At 39.0% G+C, this 15,126-nt stretch overlaps 1 long non-coding RNA gene across 2 annotated transcripts in view; it reads right to left on the bottom strand.

Moving 5' to 3' along the window:
- Positions 1-9,897: 9,897 nt before the first annotated feature.
- The window catches only part of LOC133272882 (uncharacterized), a 57,849-nt gene continuing 52,620 nt past the window's right edge, over positions 9,898-15,126 (bottom strand). The window contains exons 3-4 of one of the 2 annotated variants that reach the window (XR_009744594.1): positions 11,813-12,290; positions 9,898-10,045 (exon numbers count right to left, since the gene is read on the bottom strand). This is a non-coding gene — a long non-coding RNA (uncharacterized LOC133272882). Of the gene's footprint in view, positions 10,046-11,243; positions 12,291-15,126 lie in introns of those variants that run through there. The other variant, XR_009744593.1, reaches the window with a different exon arrangement.

Raw genomic sequence — 15,126 nt, 5'->3', positions numbered from 1 at the left:
TGAACACAACAGACAATGAACATTGGTATCAAAGCTGCCTGATGTGTTAAAGACTGAGTGGAGCATTCAATTTCATGTTGAAAAGCCAAAGCGAAGTTAAAGTCTTCAAAGTGAAACCTATCAAAGAGTGTTAGAAGAAATGAATGGCTACAAGGCTTGTTAGGTGCTTAAATAGAAGAATACAGACACAAAGCTCAGAAGTAAGCTGAGACAGAGAGACTAAAGAAGTGAACAGATGTTGCTGTGGAGGTGAAGGAAGTCTGCAGCCATTTCATTCTGCTGGAGTCAAAGACAACAAAAACCATAAGGAACAAAAGTGACCAGAAATGGGTGCTGAATTAGTCTTTTGTGTGGCAACAGCTTACTAGTTGAAATTATAAAAATAGAGGATCAAAGGGGTATGGAAACTGTACAGATCTGAAGACAAATTAGGTTTATGGGCAAAATTAAGTCTGTTAAGTCATCACTAAACCTCCCCTCAACTAGAAGAGACCTTTTGATACTTTTCTATGCATTTTCATGTCAAAGAAATTGTCCAGGGTTCCCTGGGTTATTCAAGTATCTATGCTATGAATTTCAGTGAAGTTTTGCCTTGGAAAGTCTGGGCCAAAGTCAGAGCAGAACAGTTCACAAGCAGCATCAACTTGTATGACAAATTTCCTACTCTGCCTGTCGAAGAGTGCAAAGGTATTCTCTCCTAATTAAAATATGAATGCCATCATCTAATAATCTTCCTTGTGAGAAATAACAAGCTCGCTAATTAAATGTGCAATTTCTTGACATTTAAGCAGGTCAATTTTTTTTTCTAGGTGTCTGTCTGATCATTTATTTGAGGTGCTTCTTCCAGGCATGTTTCTTATACCAACAGTAATTAATAACCAACATAACAGACCCTTCTAAAACAGGAAGGTGAATAATGTAGTTTTGTCCTTTTGCTGAAGTCATTTTTAAATAGACAATAACAATAATTAAATACAGGATAGAGCTTTTATTCCTATTAAATCCTCATCATCTTTCCAGTCTTCCTGTGTCTGTCTTCTGAAATGTATCTTTCATAAAGCCACCTCTTTGTTCCTTTTGGCTTTAATGAATGTTATTGCATAAAACTCCAAGAAGATGGCAAGACGGTCCTGCTTTACTTTACTGATATTATACATGGAAAAGGTGCTGCTGAAGATAGATTTTAAGTTTTGGTATGGATAGAGTGGAAGGCTTGTGGCCACAGACTCTTGCTTTTAAAAGCTTATGTGATTTCCACAACTGTAATAACTGAAAACATAACTTGATTTTCAGCACATTAAGTATAGCATTCAACAAGTCAGTCAAAAGGAAATTTTCTATTTCACAGAAACTTCAAGTATCTTTGAAATTTCCTTTAGTCTGAATGGGATTGAAGAGTACAAGTTTCCATGCATTCTGCAAATCAAAATTCTCAAAGTATTCTCTTTTGGAAGGAGCAAGCTCATTCCCTGTGAATTTACCAAGGTATTCATCTGTCCTGGGTTCAGCAGTAGCAGTCATGTTTCTCCTTCGTGGTAGCTGGTGCAGTGCTGTGTTTTGACTTCCAGCCTGGGAACAGTGCAGGTGATACTGATGTTTTCGGTTGTTGATAAGTGATGCTTACCCTGACCAAGGACTTCGTGAGGCTCATGCTCTGCCAGGGAGGAGGGGAAGCCGTGAGGAGACGGGGCACCTGACCCAAGCTAGCCAAAGAGATATTCCATACCACAGCATATCATGCCCGGGGTGAGGGGTAACTGGGAGTTACCCCGGAAGGACACGGGCTTCCGGGTGGGACTCGTTTCTTGGCTGGTGGTATCGTATTCTCTTCCCTTGTTATTTTCTCTTATCATTGTTGTCGTTGGTAGTAGCGGTGGTGATTTGTGTTGTACATTGGTTGCTGGACTGTTCTTGTCTCAACCCATGGGAGTTGCACCCTTTCGATCCTCCTCCCCGTTCCTCCAGGAGTGGGGAAGGGGAGAGCCCGGGGGGGGGGGGTTTAGTTGTTTTTTCCCCCCAAAGTGAGATGTCTGCCAGGGTTTTGACATGTTACCTTTGTATCTATGTTGTGATTTATTAAGAGGTTACAATACTCAACTTTATTACCCTCCTGCAGGGACACAGAATAGGCAATGTGTCTATTAAGTGGTATTGCAGTTCTCAGACTAAGATGATAATTGCAAGCAGTGATCATCTGAATTCATGTGCCAGGTTATGAACTGCAGCAGAGAGAAACAGATATACTGCCTGCTTAGGAAAGAGAGGGAGGTCAATAACCTCATACACGGCACCAGTGGGAAATGACAAAACATGTCAGAGCTCTCAGAAATTATAGTTTTCTATGTGTATCTAAGGTCAACAGTCAACTTTAGTATAATGAAGAATGAATTACTGAGAAATAAAATAATGGTTTCTCTTGATTTTTAATTCCTGTTTTTAATGTGTGATAAGAGACTGAACACTTTACCATCTTTGATATGCTTCAGAAGTATCACAGTAGCAACAGTGGCCAGAAGGTAGCTCTGCTGTTTTGACAGTGTCAGTGATTTAGCCACTACAACAGTAGACATTTTTCATCCAATAGTCTTTGCATTAAAGTGTCTATTATAAAATTACAGTTTCTAGCTTAAGACACTTAAATTGTAGAAGTCTTTACTTATAATCAGGAGAGTTTATTGGTTTCTTTTGGTTTTGTTTTGGTTTTTTTTTAATCCATCTTGGGAAGCATTTTTGTTTTCCAAGAACAGAAAATGGTGAAAAAAAGAAGAGGATTTATTAAGATGAAAACTTTGCCAAGAAAGACTTTGAAAGAAAACTCTTTTCATTTCAAAAAATTATAACATTTAATGTGTAAATTTACTGGTATTGAGCCACACTACAAGTAATAGTACTGTCTTTTCTAATCACACAAGAAATAGTCAGAAATATGAATTTATCTTATCTTTCTTAAACTATCTAAAACCTAAGTATTTTGCTTTGGACATTTAAACTTATCTTAAACTTTTAAGACTTTCCCTATAGTCTGGTGAGTATGAAAGAATTAATGACAGCCTAAACCAGATAACCAAATAGGGCAGAATGAACCCAATAGGTAAATGAGCACTGGCATGTGCTGAGCTGCATTTAAGTCTCTATAAACTAGGCTTCATTAAGAATCACTTTCCTTTATAGCTAGGAAATCCTATCTTGTACAAGGTTAAGAAAATAGTGATTTATAGATATCTGAGTATTTTGTCCTGTACTCTTGGTCATTCATTCCCCTATTTAATTTGTTAATGATAAGTGTTATTTTCCAATATTTCCCTTCACTATAGAAAGATTACCAGCAAAGAAAGAGTTGTCAAATCTGACTGAAACAAACAGGTCATTAGTAGCTAGGAAAATACAGTCTTAGAGTGGTTAATATGATATGGAATGCATAGGAATGCATTATTCTTGGATTCTGTTGACCACGTTGCTCCTACAGATCACAGCCAGTCTGACACAGAAAACAAATGTGGTCTTTAAAATAACTATGATTGAGCACATTCAGTATTTGAAAAACAAATCTGATAAAGCAGTGATGTGATTGCAACAGTGAGCAGTGATGTCATTTGTGGGAATATGCAAAGGAATTGTATCAAAATCTAAGATAAAAAAAATTAAACAAATGTCAAAATTATATTCTATATGCATGCATCCACATATAGTCGTATGTGTATACATATATGCACATACATAAGTATTTAGAATAATTTTAAACTAAAGTCAAAATCATAGCTCCATGTCTGATTTCTTTCCTTATCTGAAAAGTATGTGCCTCCAAAACACGTTTGTGCTTTTTATCACTAAGCTCCATTTGTTAATCTTGATTTGCAGTTGCCAAATGTTTAAAGCTGGGAATGATTAATTTTGTAGGATCATATTTTGAGCTAAATATTGGTTGTAAATAATTAGCTGTTTAAGAAAAATTAAAATATATTTAATTGAACTCGCCTTCCTACATACATTAGTACATTGGTTTTATTTTTATCTTACAGTCTTTTTGAGAGCTTGTGACAATTCTTACTTTCTCTGCTGTCCAGCTAGAGCATAGTGATGATGAAAGCACATTTCAGTAATGACATTAATACAAAAGAATGAAACACTGTGTGAAAGTGAACATTCAGGGATGCATGCAACTGACAGTTTGTGGTGCAAATCCTTCTCAAAAGTTAGCTTAGCCTCTTCACTGATAAAGTGATATTCATCTGTGCCACCCCAAAAAAGGGATTCAAATACCTTACTCTTGGAAAAACAGTTACTGTCCCTGTTTATTTCCCATTGAATATAAAAATTGAAAAATTTAACTGAAAGTAATTTAATTATGTGAATACACTCCATTGAGCTACCAGCTTTCAGTTGCTGCCAGACATTGTTTGTTAACCAGTACCCAAATTTAGATCAGTCACAGTCAGTAGAATGCTAATATACAAAAAATATTAGGCTTATTTGCTAGTTGAGCTGTTTGTGTGCTAGAAAGTATCACAGGAAATGGGCAGTGTATATGACAGCTGCAGTGATGTCCATCTCCCAGACAAAAGGGAGTTAGGCAATGCTGTGCCAGGGCTATGATTCCACTACCAGATTTTGAGGTCTATGAGACTAAACTACTTCCTCAGTTCCTTGTTATTGTCAGTATTTCAACATTACTGATATTCATATGCTTTGCTATACATTAAATGGGACTCTAGAGCAGTGTTTAAAGGGAGCATCCAGCACACTCACAAAAACATTGTACATGTGAGTCACTCCTGAGCTTTCACCTGGAAGGTGCTGGGGAGTGGGGGGGCTTCCTTCTGTCCAAGGGTTACTATATGGGTATAGAGTGCTTCGTCCAGTAGGCTGCTGTGCTGAGCTTGGGGCTAGTTGCTGCTGCTACTGCTGAGCTCAGTCAAGGGGGAAGCATGACACAGAGAGACTTTACTTACAGTTCAGTGGGAGATGGACCCCCACGAGCCCCAAATTCAGAGTAGCCCCTGCATACATTAGTTCTTTAACTGTATGTGCATGAACACATAAGTATGTGAAGGCTAGAAAACTTACAAAATTGTGAAACACATTCATGAGGTCTGATGCAATATGCAGTTTTGCCAGTGGATAAAGGATTTAAAAATAAAACACGTTTGGCAAGTTCCAATTCCTACTTGCCAGCTTGGAAGGAAGCAGTGTATTCAGGGTAAAGTAATTAAACATTTTTAGCCTTCATTTTCCATGTTATTGTCTTCATTTTATTGCTCAGTGTTAAGCTAGCCTAAATATTGCTTCAAAACATAAGCACTGAGGTCCTCCCCTTCTTGCACTCACACTAGGGGTTCCTAGCCACAGTCTCTAGTCACCATTTGTGAGTAATCATGGATTGCCAAAACTACCATTAAACACAACAGAGCACAAATCTGGTGTAGAAAAGACTACACTTTATAGCCTTTAGCTCAGCAATAAGATGTTTTTGAGATTCATCGTACAGTGCATTGTAATAGGCTGTGTGATTAACAAGCACCACTGCCAGTGGAGTCAGACATCAGAGCAGAACACTTCCCTGCTCTTGCCAAGCAACAAATTTAGGGCCCAGTTCAGTCTGAGGACAGCCAGTTTCCTTGTTATAGAAGCTGGCTGTGATTTTTACTGAAATAAGCCCCCTGCTTTCAGAATGAAGATGAGAATTCAAGACAAGCTAATTAAAAACATTAATGATTTTGTTTTCAATTGGTGTTTGCTTCTGCTTGACATGATTTAATGTCACATAGCTCCAAGCATCAGAGCTCTTCTAGATGTATGGTTATAGCAAAGGATTCTTCATCCATCCCAGGGACACTTACTGTACCTCCTGCTAGATGGTGTTGGGTTTTTTGGTCTGCTTTTTTATGTAAATCACTTCTTCCAAGATCATGTTCCTTTCCTATTATGTTGCTACTTTCTTAAATATACATCCTGGCTTCCCAGCATAATAAACTCACCTCTTAACCTCTACAAAAATTTTTTATAGTCATTTTGTTTGGGCATCATTAGGCTGGCACAAAAAGACTCTGCAAGCAACTCACAGATAAATCATGAGGACAAAGCAATTGTTTATTGGCCAATGCACATAAAAGACAACTAGTATTTAGTGAGCTAGGACATTAAGCACTGGTGTGCCCACACTCTTGTAGAGCCCCTGGAGAGCCTTTGCCATTTGGGCAGGTGTTGGTGAGGAGGAAAGGGTTGGTGACCACAGCTCCAAAGAGCCACCAGAGTTTTTGCCTTCCTCCTACTCTGTCAGCGCTGCCAGCCCTGACAGATCAACCACAGAGTGGCAGTTCCTGACTGTCCCTGTCTAGACCAGCCTCCAGCTACCCTCTCTGCATTTCTTTTCTTTAAGATTTTATCTTTCAGGGTTGATGTTTTCTTCTTGAATCCTTGCTCTCCTAGCAATTGTAGATCAGCAGTTCCAGTAATTTTTACCCTTCTTATATCTGTACAGACAGTCTCACAGCTCTGTCTCAGCAGTCTGAGTCGAGGTTCCACATCTACGGTGTACGAAAGCTGGACCCCTTACATGAGTAGCTAAAACCCCGGCAGTAGGAGGTGAACTGACAGCAGGGGCTACAGAAAGAGGGTTACAGTGTGCCATGACATCATCTGTGCTTCTTTCCTGGACACCACTTTATTCCACTCAAACCTCATTCCTGATTATTTTCCTGATCCTTCTGACTCCACTTTCTGTTTTCTCCTTCACTATGGAGTTCTGAAAAACAAGTCTAACTACTAGCTTCCTTCAGAATTCTCCTTTTTGTTTACACTTGCTATCTGGAGCTGACACCAACTATTGTGTTTCTGTTTTCTGGTATCAACTCGTGATCTACTATTTATAAACCCTTGCAACAGAAGAAATGTTTGGCACAAGTTTCTCACTGTAGAGTTATAATGCTCTGTCAGTAGGGAAAGGATATAATTCTGGATATTTTCCCCTACAAATGAGCAGAATTTTAGCCAAGGAAATACGTTTTCTTCTCCTTTAATCCTTTTCATAACAAAGCTCAAGATGAAAGTCCAGAAAGGACACCATATGCTTGAGAATATGCCATCATATACTTTGTGAGGCCTGTAGTTGTTCCTGCCCTTTAGCCATTAAAAACAGCAAACAGCAGTGTATCTAGATAGCCAGATGATGTTTATTACAGTACCTAAATCCTGTGTGTCCAAACTACCTGATCATGAAGTACAGCAGTAATTTCTCTAGGACTTCCTGAAACCTTTAGCAAGTCAACAAATCCAGCTTTCCTGGGCAGAAAATAAACAATAACAATAATAATAATAATATTAATAATAAAGACATGATATATTTAATATATTTACCTACATGATAAATGGGGATATATGCTTGAATCTAGTTGCAGGAGAGCTTCCAATCTGTTTTCTGTAGTCAGCCAGGATATAACATATATTCAGAGAGGGTAATTTTGATCTGTAGTGGTACACTGTGAATCCAGAAAATTGTGATTTACTTCCAGCATTCCAAACATAAAACTACTCAGGAAAAATGCAACTTATATTCAGATGCTTAATTCAAGAGTCTAAAAATATTCTGGATAGAAACTACATCAAAATCAACAAACTGATTTACTATTCTTGAGTTTCACAATTTTGTCTCTGTGCACTCTGTATACAGAATGCAAAAAAAGCAGAAGAGATATATACAATGGAAACATTAAACTAAATTTATGCCAAAAAATGAATACATAGTGCATAAACATCAGCCCAAATTTGACTGTTTTGCTCATCTAAGCAGAAAAAAGCAGTGAGTAACAACTTTCAGGAACAACATCCATTGAGTAATACAGCACACAGCTATGTCCAGGGTCTAATCTGAAGGTCATCTTCACCTGATTTAAAATGCAAAATCCACACTTTTGCAGCTTTTACTTTCGGACAACCCTACAATGGTCCACACTCTGCTCCTCAGAGTCCTTTTATGAACAGACCTTCTTTCTCTTTCTGCACTTGCTCTAAACACAAACAAAAGAAAAAAAAGAAATAAAAGATTGTAGAAGGCTAGAAATGACAGACCAAGGAATTGCAGAATCACCATTGCTGGATTTACTTCATTTACAACTTTTGGTACATGGACAAATTCCATACACAGCAAGAAGGGCCAGTAGACATCCTTATCCTTGCATTTGTACATTTCTCATAGTGCTGAACTTGAGGTATGGCTAGCTGTTGGGGTTTGATCTCAGGTGCTCTTATTACACAAGATCAGCAGTTACAGGCTTAAAAGTAAATTTATTATTAACCATAACATTTAGTATAGATGTAACTAGAGGCATACAGATGAGTACGGTCTTAGGGAAGAAGTTTCTTCAAAACCATAACCTTTTAAACAATCTATTCCTTTTTCCCCAAATTACTTCTCAATCTAAATTTCCCACATAAATTAAGGTGTAATAAATTAGAAGAAAGATTACTTAGAGCTATAAATTCTGGAAGATTTTAGGCTCTTTGCTTGTTCTGTGAACAGAGCATGCCTTCAAGGGCAACAAAGAATTTCACTTCCCTTTTCCACTTGAGGGAATCTGAAACCACATCTCACGCTAGTTATGTGGATTCCCTAAACACTTACTGATTGCTCAGTCATTGATCAGTGCAGGAAGATGAACCACAAGTTCCTACCTCTGTACTAAATGTGCTCACAAGAAAACTATTTACCATTATGTGGCTTCCTCAGACACTGAGGTAAAAATTGGTCTTTAAAAGATACCTAAACATTGTTGAGATAGATGGCAAATATAGAATCATAGAATCATAGAATCATAGAATAGTTAGGGTTGGAAAGGACCTTAAGATCATCTAGTTCCACCCCCCCTGCCGTGGGGAGGGACACCTTACGCTAAATCATATCACCCAAGGCCTCGTCCAACCTGGTCATGAACACTCCTTTTGATGCATCCCAGGATACGGTTGGCTTTCTGGGCTGCAAGTGCACACTGCCGGCCCATGTTCATTTTCTCATCAACCAGCATCCCCAGGTCCTTCTCCACAGGGCTGCTCTGAATCTCTTCTCGGCCCAACCTGTAGCTGTGCCTGGGATTGCTCCGACCCAGGTGTAGGATCCTATAACCCAGCATGCAGAAAGTTCCCCCTAAGCACAAAGTTATATTAGATAGTTAATTATTTCAGAATATGAAAAGGAAAAAATTTCTAACTTTTATCAAACACTTAGCAAGCCTAAGGAAATTTCTTGTTTAGAACGGCTCACTGAAAGTTTACAGATTCAAAAAGCAGTTCTGTTTTGTAGTTAAAAATACTAATTTCAGTATTTCAAAAGGAAATATTAAAAATGGACATAGTTGTTTTTGTTCTTAAAGAAAATTTTAACATTTTATGTTTGGATATCAACAGAAATAAAAGATTTCTCCGGGATTTTAATACATATTCTGCTATAATATTCCATGTGTGCATGCATTCTAGGCTAATAGATGACAATGAAATAAATCAAAATTTAAGCAGTACTGGTTTGTGATTTCATTCCTGTGTGAAGAGCTGATGAAATTGAGCTGTTATGTATCATGCCATTTTGCCTGCATAATGTAATAACTGCTTTATGGAAAATAAGTTGAGAATTTCATTACTTGGCCTAGATTTATGATGGAACTTATAAATGTATTTGCTTTCAATAAATCTGACAGAGATTGACCACCATCCTTGTTAACATTTTGATAGACATCCTCTTTTAAGGGCACCTAATTACAAAACAGCCAGTGCAATATGCTACTGAGATCAAAATTCAGCCTAGAAATAGTAATAGCTACCAGATTTAACTCATACATTTCTTTTACAGAAATCAGAAATAGCACTTCTCTATTCATATTAGGAAAGGTACTCAAAAAATATGAGAAAATCCATCCCATCTGTCTGTCTGAATTATCCCTAAAGCACCTACTTCCATGATGTCAAAGTGTGAAGAGCTCCCCTGTCTGTCTCCTAAGGAATTCATACTCTTCCTATTACTAGATGATACAGATTGTTGTGGTCTGCAAGTGACCCATTCCTGGAATGGCAAAAAAATGCAGGTCATATATTACCTGAAATATCATAGAATTGTAGAATAGTTAGGGTTGGAAAGGACCTTAAGATCATCTAGTTCCAACCCCCCTGCCATGGGTAGGGACACCTCATACTAAACCATATCACCCAAGGCCTTGTCCAACCTGTTCTTGAACACTGCCAGGGATGGAGCATTCACAGCCTCCCTGGGCAACCTATTCCAGTGCCTCACCACCCTAAAAGGAAAGAATTTCTTCCTTATATCCAATCTAAACTTCCCCTGTTTAAGTTTTAACCCATTACCCCTTGTCCTATCACTATAGTTCCTAATGAAGAGTCCCTCCCCAGCATCCCTATAGGCCCCCTTCAGATACTGGAAGGCTGCTATGAGGTCTCCACGCAGCCTTCTCTTCTACAGGCTGAACAGCCCCAACTTTCTCAGCCTATCTTCATACGGGAGGTGCTCCAGTCCCCTGATCATCCTCGTGGCCCTTCTCTAGACTTGTTCCAACAGTTCCCTGTCCTTCTTATGTTGAGGACACCAGAACTTCACACAATACTCCAGGTGAGGTCTCACGAGAGCAGAGTAGAAGGGCAGGATCACCTCCTTCGACCTGCATCCAATATTATATATTCTGTAGATCAATGTATTTTACTTAGTTTCCTCAAAATCCTTTTGTTTCTCAATTTGTTTCACACTATGAAGTTGGAATTGGAGCATACCCCCATTCCTCACTGTGGCTCTTATCTCTGCTAAAGGAACTGGTGCACAAAGATCAAAGCCAGGAAACTGCTTTTAGAATTTAAGCTTTTTCTTAAACAAATCTTCTGTTTTATCAATACTTAGGATGCCAGACATAGACAAAATTACAACATGGTAAACCAGGTAATAGATATTGTATTGTAAATTTATTTTGACAAGTGTTCAGCAAAGCAGCATTAAGAGCAAGTTAAATATATTTGAGGGTTGTACATAAAGTTGTTGAAATAACATCATTTAAAATGCACTCTAAGGGCATATGTTTAAAATCCTTTATTGCAACAGTTCACAATGGAAATAGATCAGTTCAGTAACTGACAAGTGTTTCTGCAAGAGAAAGTCTGATTCAGATCTTCCAATATCTTTATACAAATATTTCCAGCACTTCTACCCTGGTTCACACGGATTGAATGATCAGGAGTTGTAGAGTATAATAAAGTAATAAAGAATGAGATGTTTTAAAAAGTGAAAAATATAGAAATAAACACAGACTTTTTGGACTGAACAACTTCTTATGGAATTTATCAAGAAAACCCATATCTTGCACTGTTTAGGGACTAGTTTTACAGTATTTCAAAATTTGTCATCCATACCATCAAGTTGTATTGGATTGTCTTCAGTTTTTATTTTAGTTAAACTATTGTATATTGTATATCAACATTTCTATGGATGTTTAAACCTCATTTCATCAGGACAGATTCAGATGTTTAACTAAACCATGTTTAATCATACATCTGATTATACTCCTGTACCCTTGAGCATAGATGAGGCCTTAGCATTTTGGGGACTTTGTTCTCATTCCCCATGAGTTATTTTTCTGCCTCCTGCCTGACATCTACTTTACACAGTCTCAGGTTCAGGAAACCATTTCTTATTATTCTGTGGGGGTTGAATTTGTCTAGCTGCCAGGTGCCCACCAAACCACTCTATTACTCCCTCCTCCTCAACTGGACAGCGGAAGAAATATGATGAAATGCTCATAGGTCAAGACAAGGAGAGAAGATCACTTACCAATTACTGTCATGGGGAAAACAGACTGGACTTGGGAAAAAGTAATTTCATTTATTGCCAATCAAGAGAGTCAGTTGCAGTCAGCTCGCAACACTTTGACTCTGCTTTTCCTTCCTCGTCATGCTTTTGCCCTGGTCCATCATGGTTTCTCAACCACAGGAGACAGTCCTTGACAGACTTCTCCAATGTCAGTCCTTCCCACTGGGCTGCAGTTCTTTAGCAGCTGCTTTGGCATGGATCCTTTCCACAAGGTCCTTCAGGAACAGACTGCCCCAGCGTGGGTTCTCCATAGGGTTACAGGTCTGCCAGCAAGCCTCCTCCTGTGTGGGTTTCACTCCATGGGCCACAGTTCCTTCTAGGAGTTCCAGCATGGGCTCTTCACAGGCCACAGCTTCATTTAAGGGAAATCTACCTGCTCCAGCATGGGGTCTTCTACAGGCTGCAGGTGGATATCTACTCCATAGGGAATATCCATGGGCTGCAAGACAAAATGCATCACCATAGTCCTCTCCACAGGCAGCACAACAATCTTCTCTGGAACCTAGAGTACCTCCTTAACCACCTTCTTCTCTCACCTTGGCATATGCAAAGTTGTTTCTCTCACATATTCCCACTCCTCTCTCACAGCTGCTGTTGCACTGCAGTTTCATTCCTTTCTTAAATATGTTGTCAGAGATGTGCTCCCACTGTTGCTGATGATAGGCTCAGCTTTGCCAAGCAGCAGGTCTGTCTTGGAGCTGCCTGAATCTGACTCTGTCTGACATGGGGGCAGCTCCTTGTGTATTCTCACAGATCATAGAATCATAGAATGGTCAGGGTTGGAAAGGACCTGAAGATCATCTAGTTCCAACTCCCTCCCATGGGCAGGGACACCTCCCCCTAAACCATGTCACCCAAAGCTCTGTCAAACCTGGCCTTGAACACCACCAGGAATGGAACATTCACAACTTCCTTGAGCAACCAATTCCTGCACCTCACCACCCTTACAGTAAAGAACTTCCTTCTTATACCCAATCTAAACTTCCCCTGTTTAAGTCTGAACCCATTACCCCTTGTCCTATCAGCATAGTCCCTAATGAAGAGTCCCTCTCCATCATCCCTGTAGCCCCCTTCAGATGCTGGAAGGCTCCTATGAGGTCTCCATGCAGCCTTCTCTTCTCCAGGCTGAGCAGCCCCAACTTTCTCAGCCTATCTTCATACGGGAGGTGCTCCAGTCCCCTGATCATCCTCATGGCCTCCTCTGGACTTGTTCCAACAGTTCCATGTCCTTTTTATGTTGAGGACACCAGAACTGCACACAATACTCCAGGTGAGGTCTCACGAGAGCAGAGTAGAAGGGCAGGATCACCTCTTTCGACCTGCTGGTCACACTCCTTTTGATGCAGCCCAGGATACAGTTGGCTTTCTGGGCTGCAAGCGCACATTGCCTGGTCATGTTCATTTTCTCATCAACCAACACCCCCAAGTCCTTCTCCACAGGGCTGCCCTGAATTTCTTCTTTGCCCAACCTGTAGCTGTACCTGAGATTGCTTCAACCCAGGATGCCACACCTGCAAGCCCCTCTGCTGTAGAATGCAATGAAACTGTTTCAAAACATCTGCAATACACAAATCTACAGACTGTAACACCAGACAGTCCTATTTTTTCTTGCAGTCTGACTGCTAGTAAAAATGGTCACATAATTTCAGCTTTTGCTCTGAAAATTCACGTTCAGTTCCTGACATAAAGTTGCTTTGTTTTCAACTCAGACTTAGCAGTTTTTTTATTATTCACCGTACTTAACCATATTGAACTATTCCCAGTGACTTTTGACAGCAGCCAAATCTCTCAGATTCCTCTGCAAGCATCAGGAGCACTTCCCATCTTGACTGATTTCAAGCTCCACTGTAGCTGGCCTCCATTGTATGGAATAAGATTCATCTGACATAACTTTAGCTGACTAGCCTGGTCCTGGAGAGAAACAGAAGCTTTCAGGTGGGAGTTTATCTGTCTTAGATGCCATGTGCTTTAGATTCCTCTCCTTATCTTACAAAGTAGTTTATGAGAATAGACTATGAGAATAAGATGATTAACTTCTAAAGCTCTAAGGTTAAATCCATACTACAGATGGAAAAAGCATTGCCCAGTGGTAAATGAAAACTAGCAAATCAGTGGTTCATAAAACAAATTCTTTTAAATTTCCCAATAAATAGAATTTTACAAATGTATTTAAGTTCATATGTTAACAAAGCAGGTTTCATGTCAAGGTGCTATGGTGAAAGCAGAAATATTTTTAGTACATCAACAATAGGCTATAACTAGCAAGTGGCAGTCCAATCTACTTGGAGTATAAAAAGGCTATGCAGAATTGCAGCAGACACATACACCAGATGGCATGTGGACTATACAGGCACAGAACAGAGCCTCAGAACTGTCCAGAAATACTGCTGACTATAGAAAAACATGGGTATCTTGGTCAACATTTTTTTACACTGTAGAAGTTTTAATATAAACCAGTAGAACCACAGGTATGTAGGACCCTGGATCTCTGTTATGTGTACCTTATATGTGTTAGACCTAATGTCAGCATAGGTCTACTCTGTGCTTGGTCACTAAAACCCTTTAAGATTATTAGGCATAATTCCACAATTCATCTAATCTGTGCTGGAGTTTAATGCAAAGCCTGTTATGTTCAAAACATCCATCTTTTTCCAGTGCTTTGCACATTAGGATGACTAATTTTAAAGCTAGCACTTCCATCTAACATGCAGCATAAGTAAGAAAGTTGAAATATGAAAGTACACAGATCATTTACAAAGGGTTTATACTGTAACATATTAAGTGGCAGTAAAAATAGAAACTTTCTGTCATTTCACCCTTATTACGATCACAGGCATTACAAAGATTTCCTTTTGATTCTGATTTTTACCCTTTAGGCCAAAGGTTAAAGACTAAAATCAACAAAACAATTTTGGTAGCTAAATGAGCAGAAGCTACATGCTAAAGGGGTACCAGGTATTTAAATGTCTTGCAGATGAGACTATGCCCACAAATGTAACAAAACAATTTCCCCAGTTCTCTGAAGATTAGAATTGATTTAAAAAAAAAAACACATGATTTCTGTTTCTTCTTTCAGATCATACATCTGCACACTGAGAGTGGTATTAGGTATCTCAAGACAGTCCCATTTTCCTTAGCCCTCATTTTCATTAGCCCTCATTTTCATTTCGCACCTTCGTTTCCATGAATTAAACAGATAAAATAACTCATAAAAGGACAAAACACTGTGGAGTTATACTGCTTCTAAAGCTTTTAACAGCTGCTCCAGGACACTT

The sequence above is a fragment of the Pezoporus flaviventris genome, unplaced genomic scaffold, assembly GCF_033815535.1.
Source record: "Pezoporus flaviventris isolate CSIRO_AGI_PZ_B2104156 unplaced genomic scaffold, CSIRO_AGI_Pfla_v1 ptg000031l, whole genome shotgun sequence".
Taxonomy (NCBI): Eukaryota; Metazoa; Chordata; class Aves; order Psittaciformes; family Psittacidae; genus Pezoporus; species Pezoporus flaviventris.
This window is presented reverse-complemented; position numbering and strand designations above follow the sequence as displayed.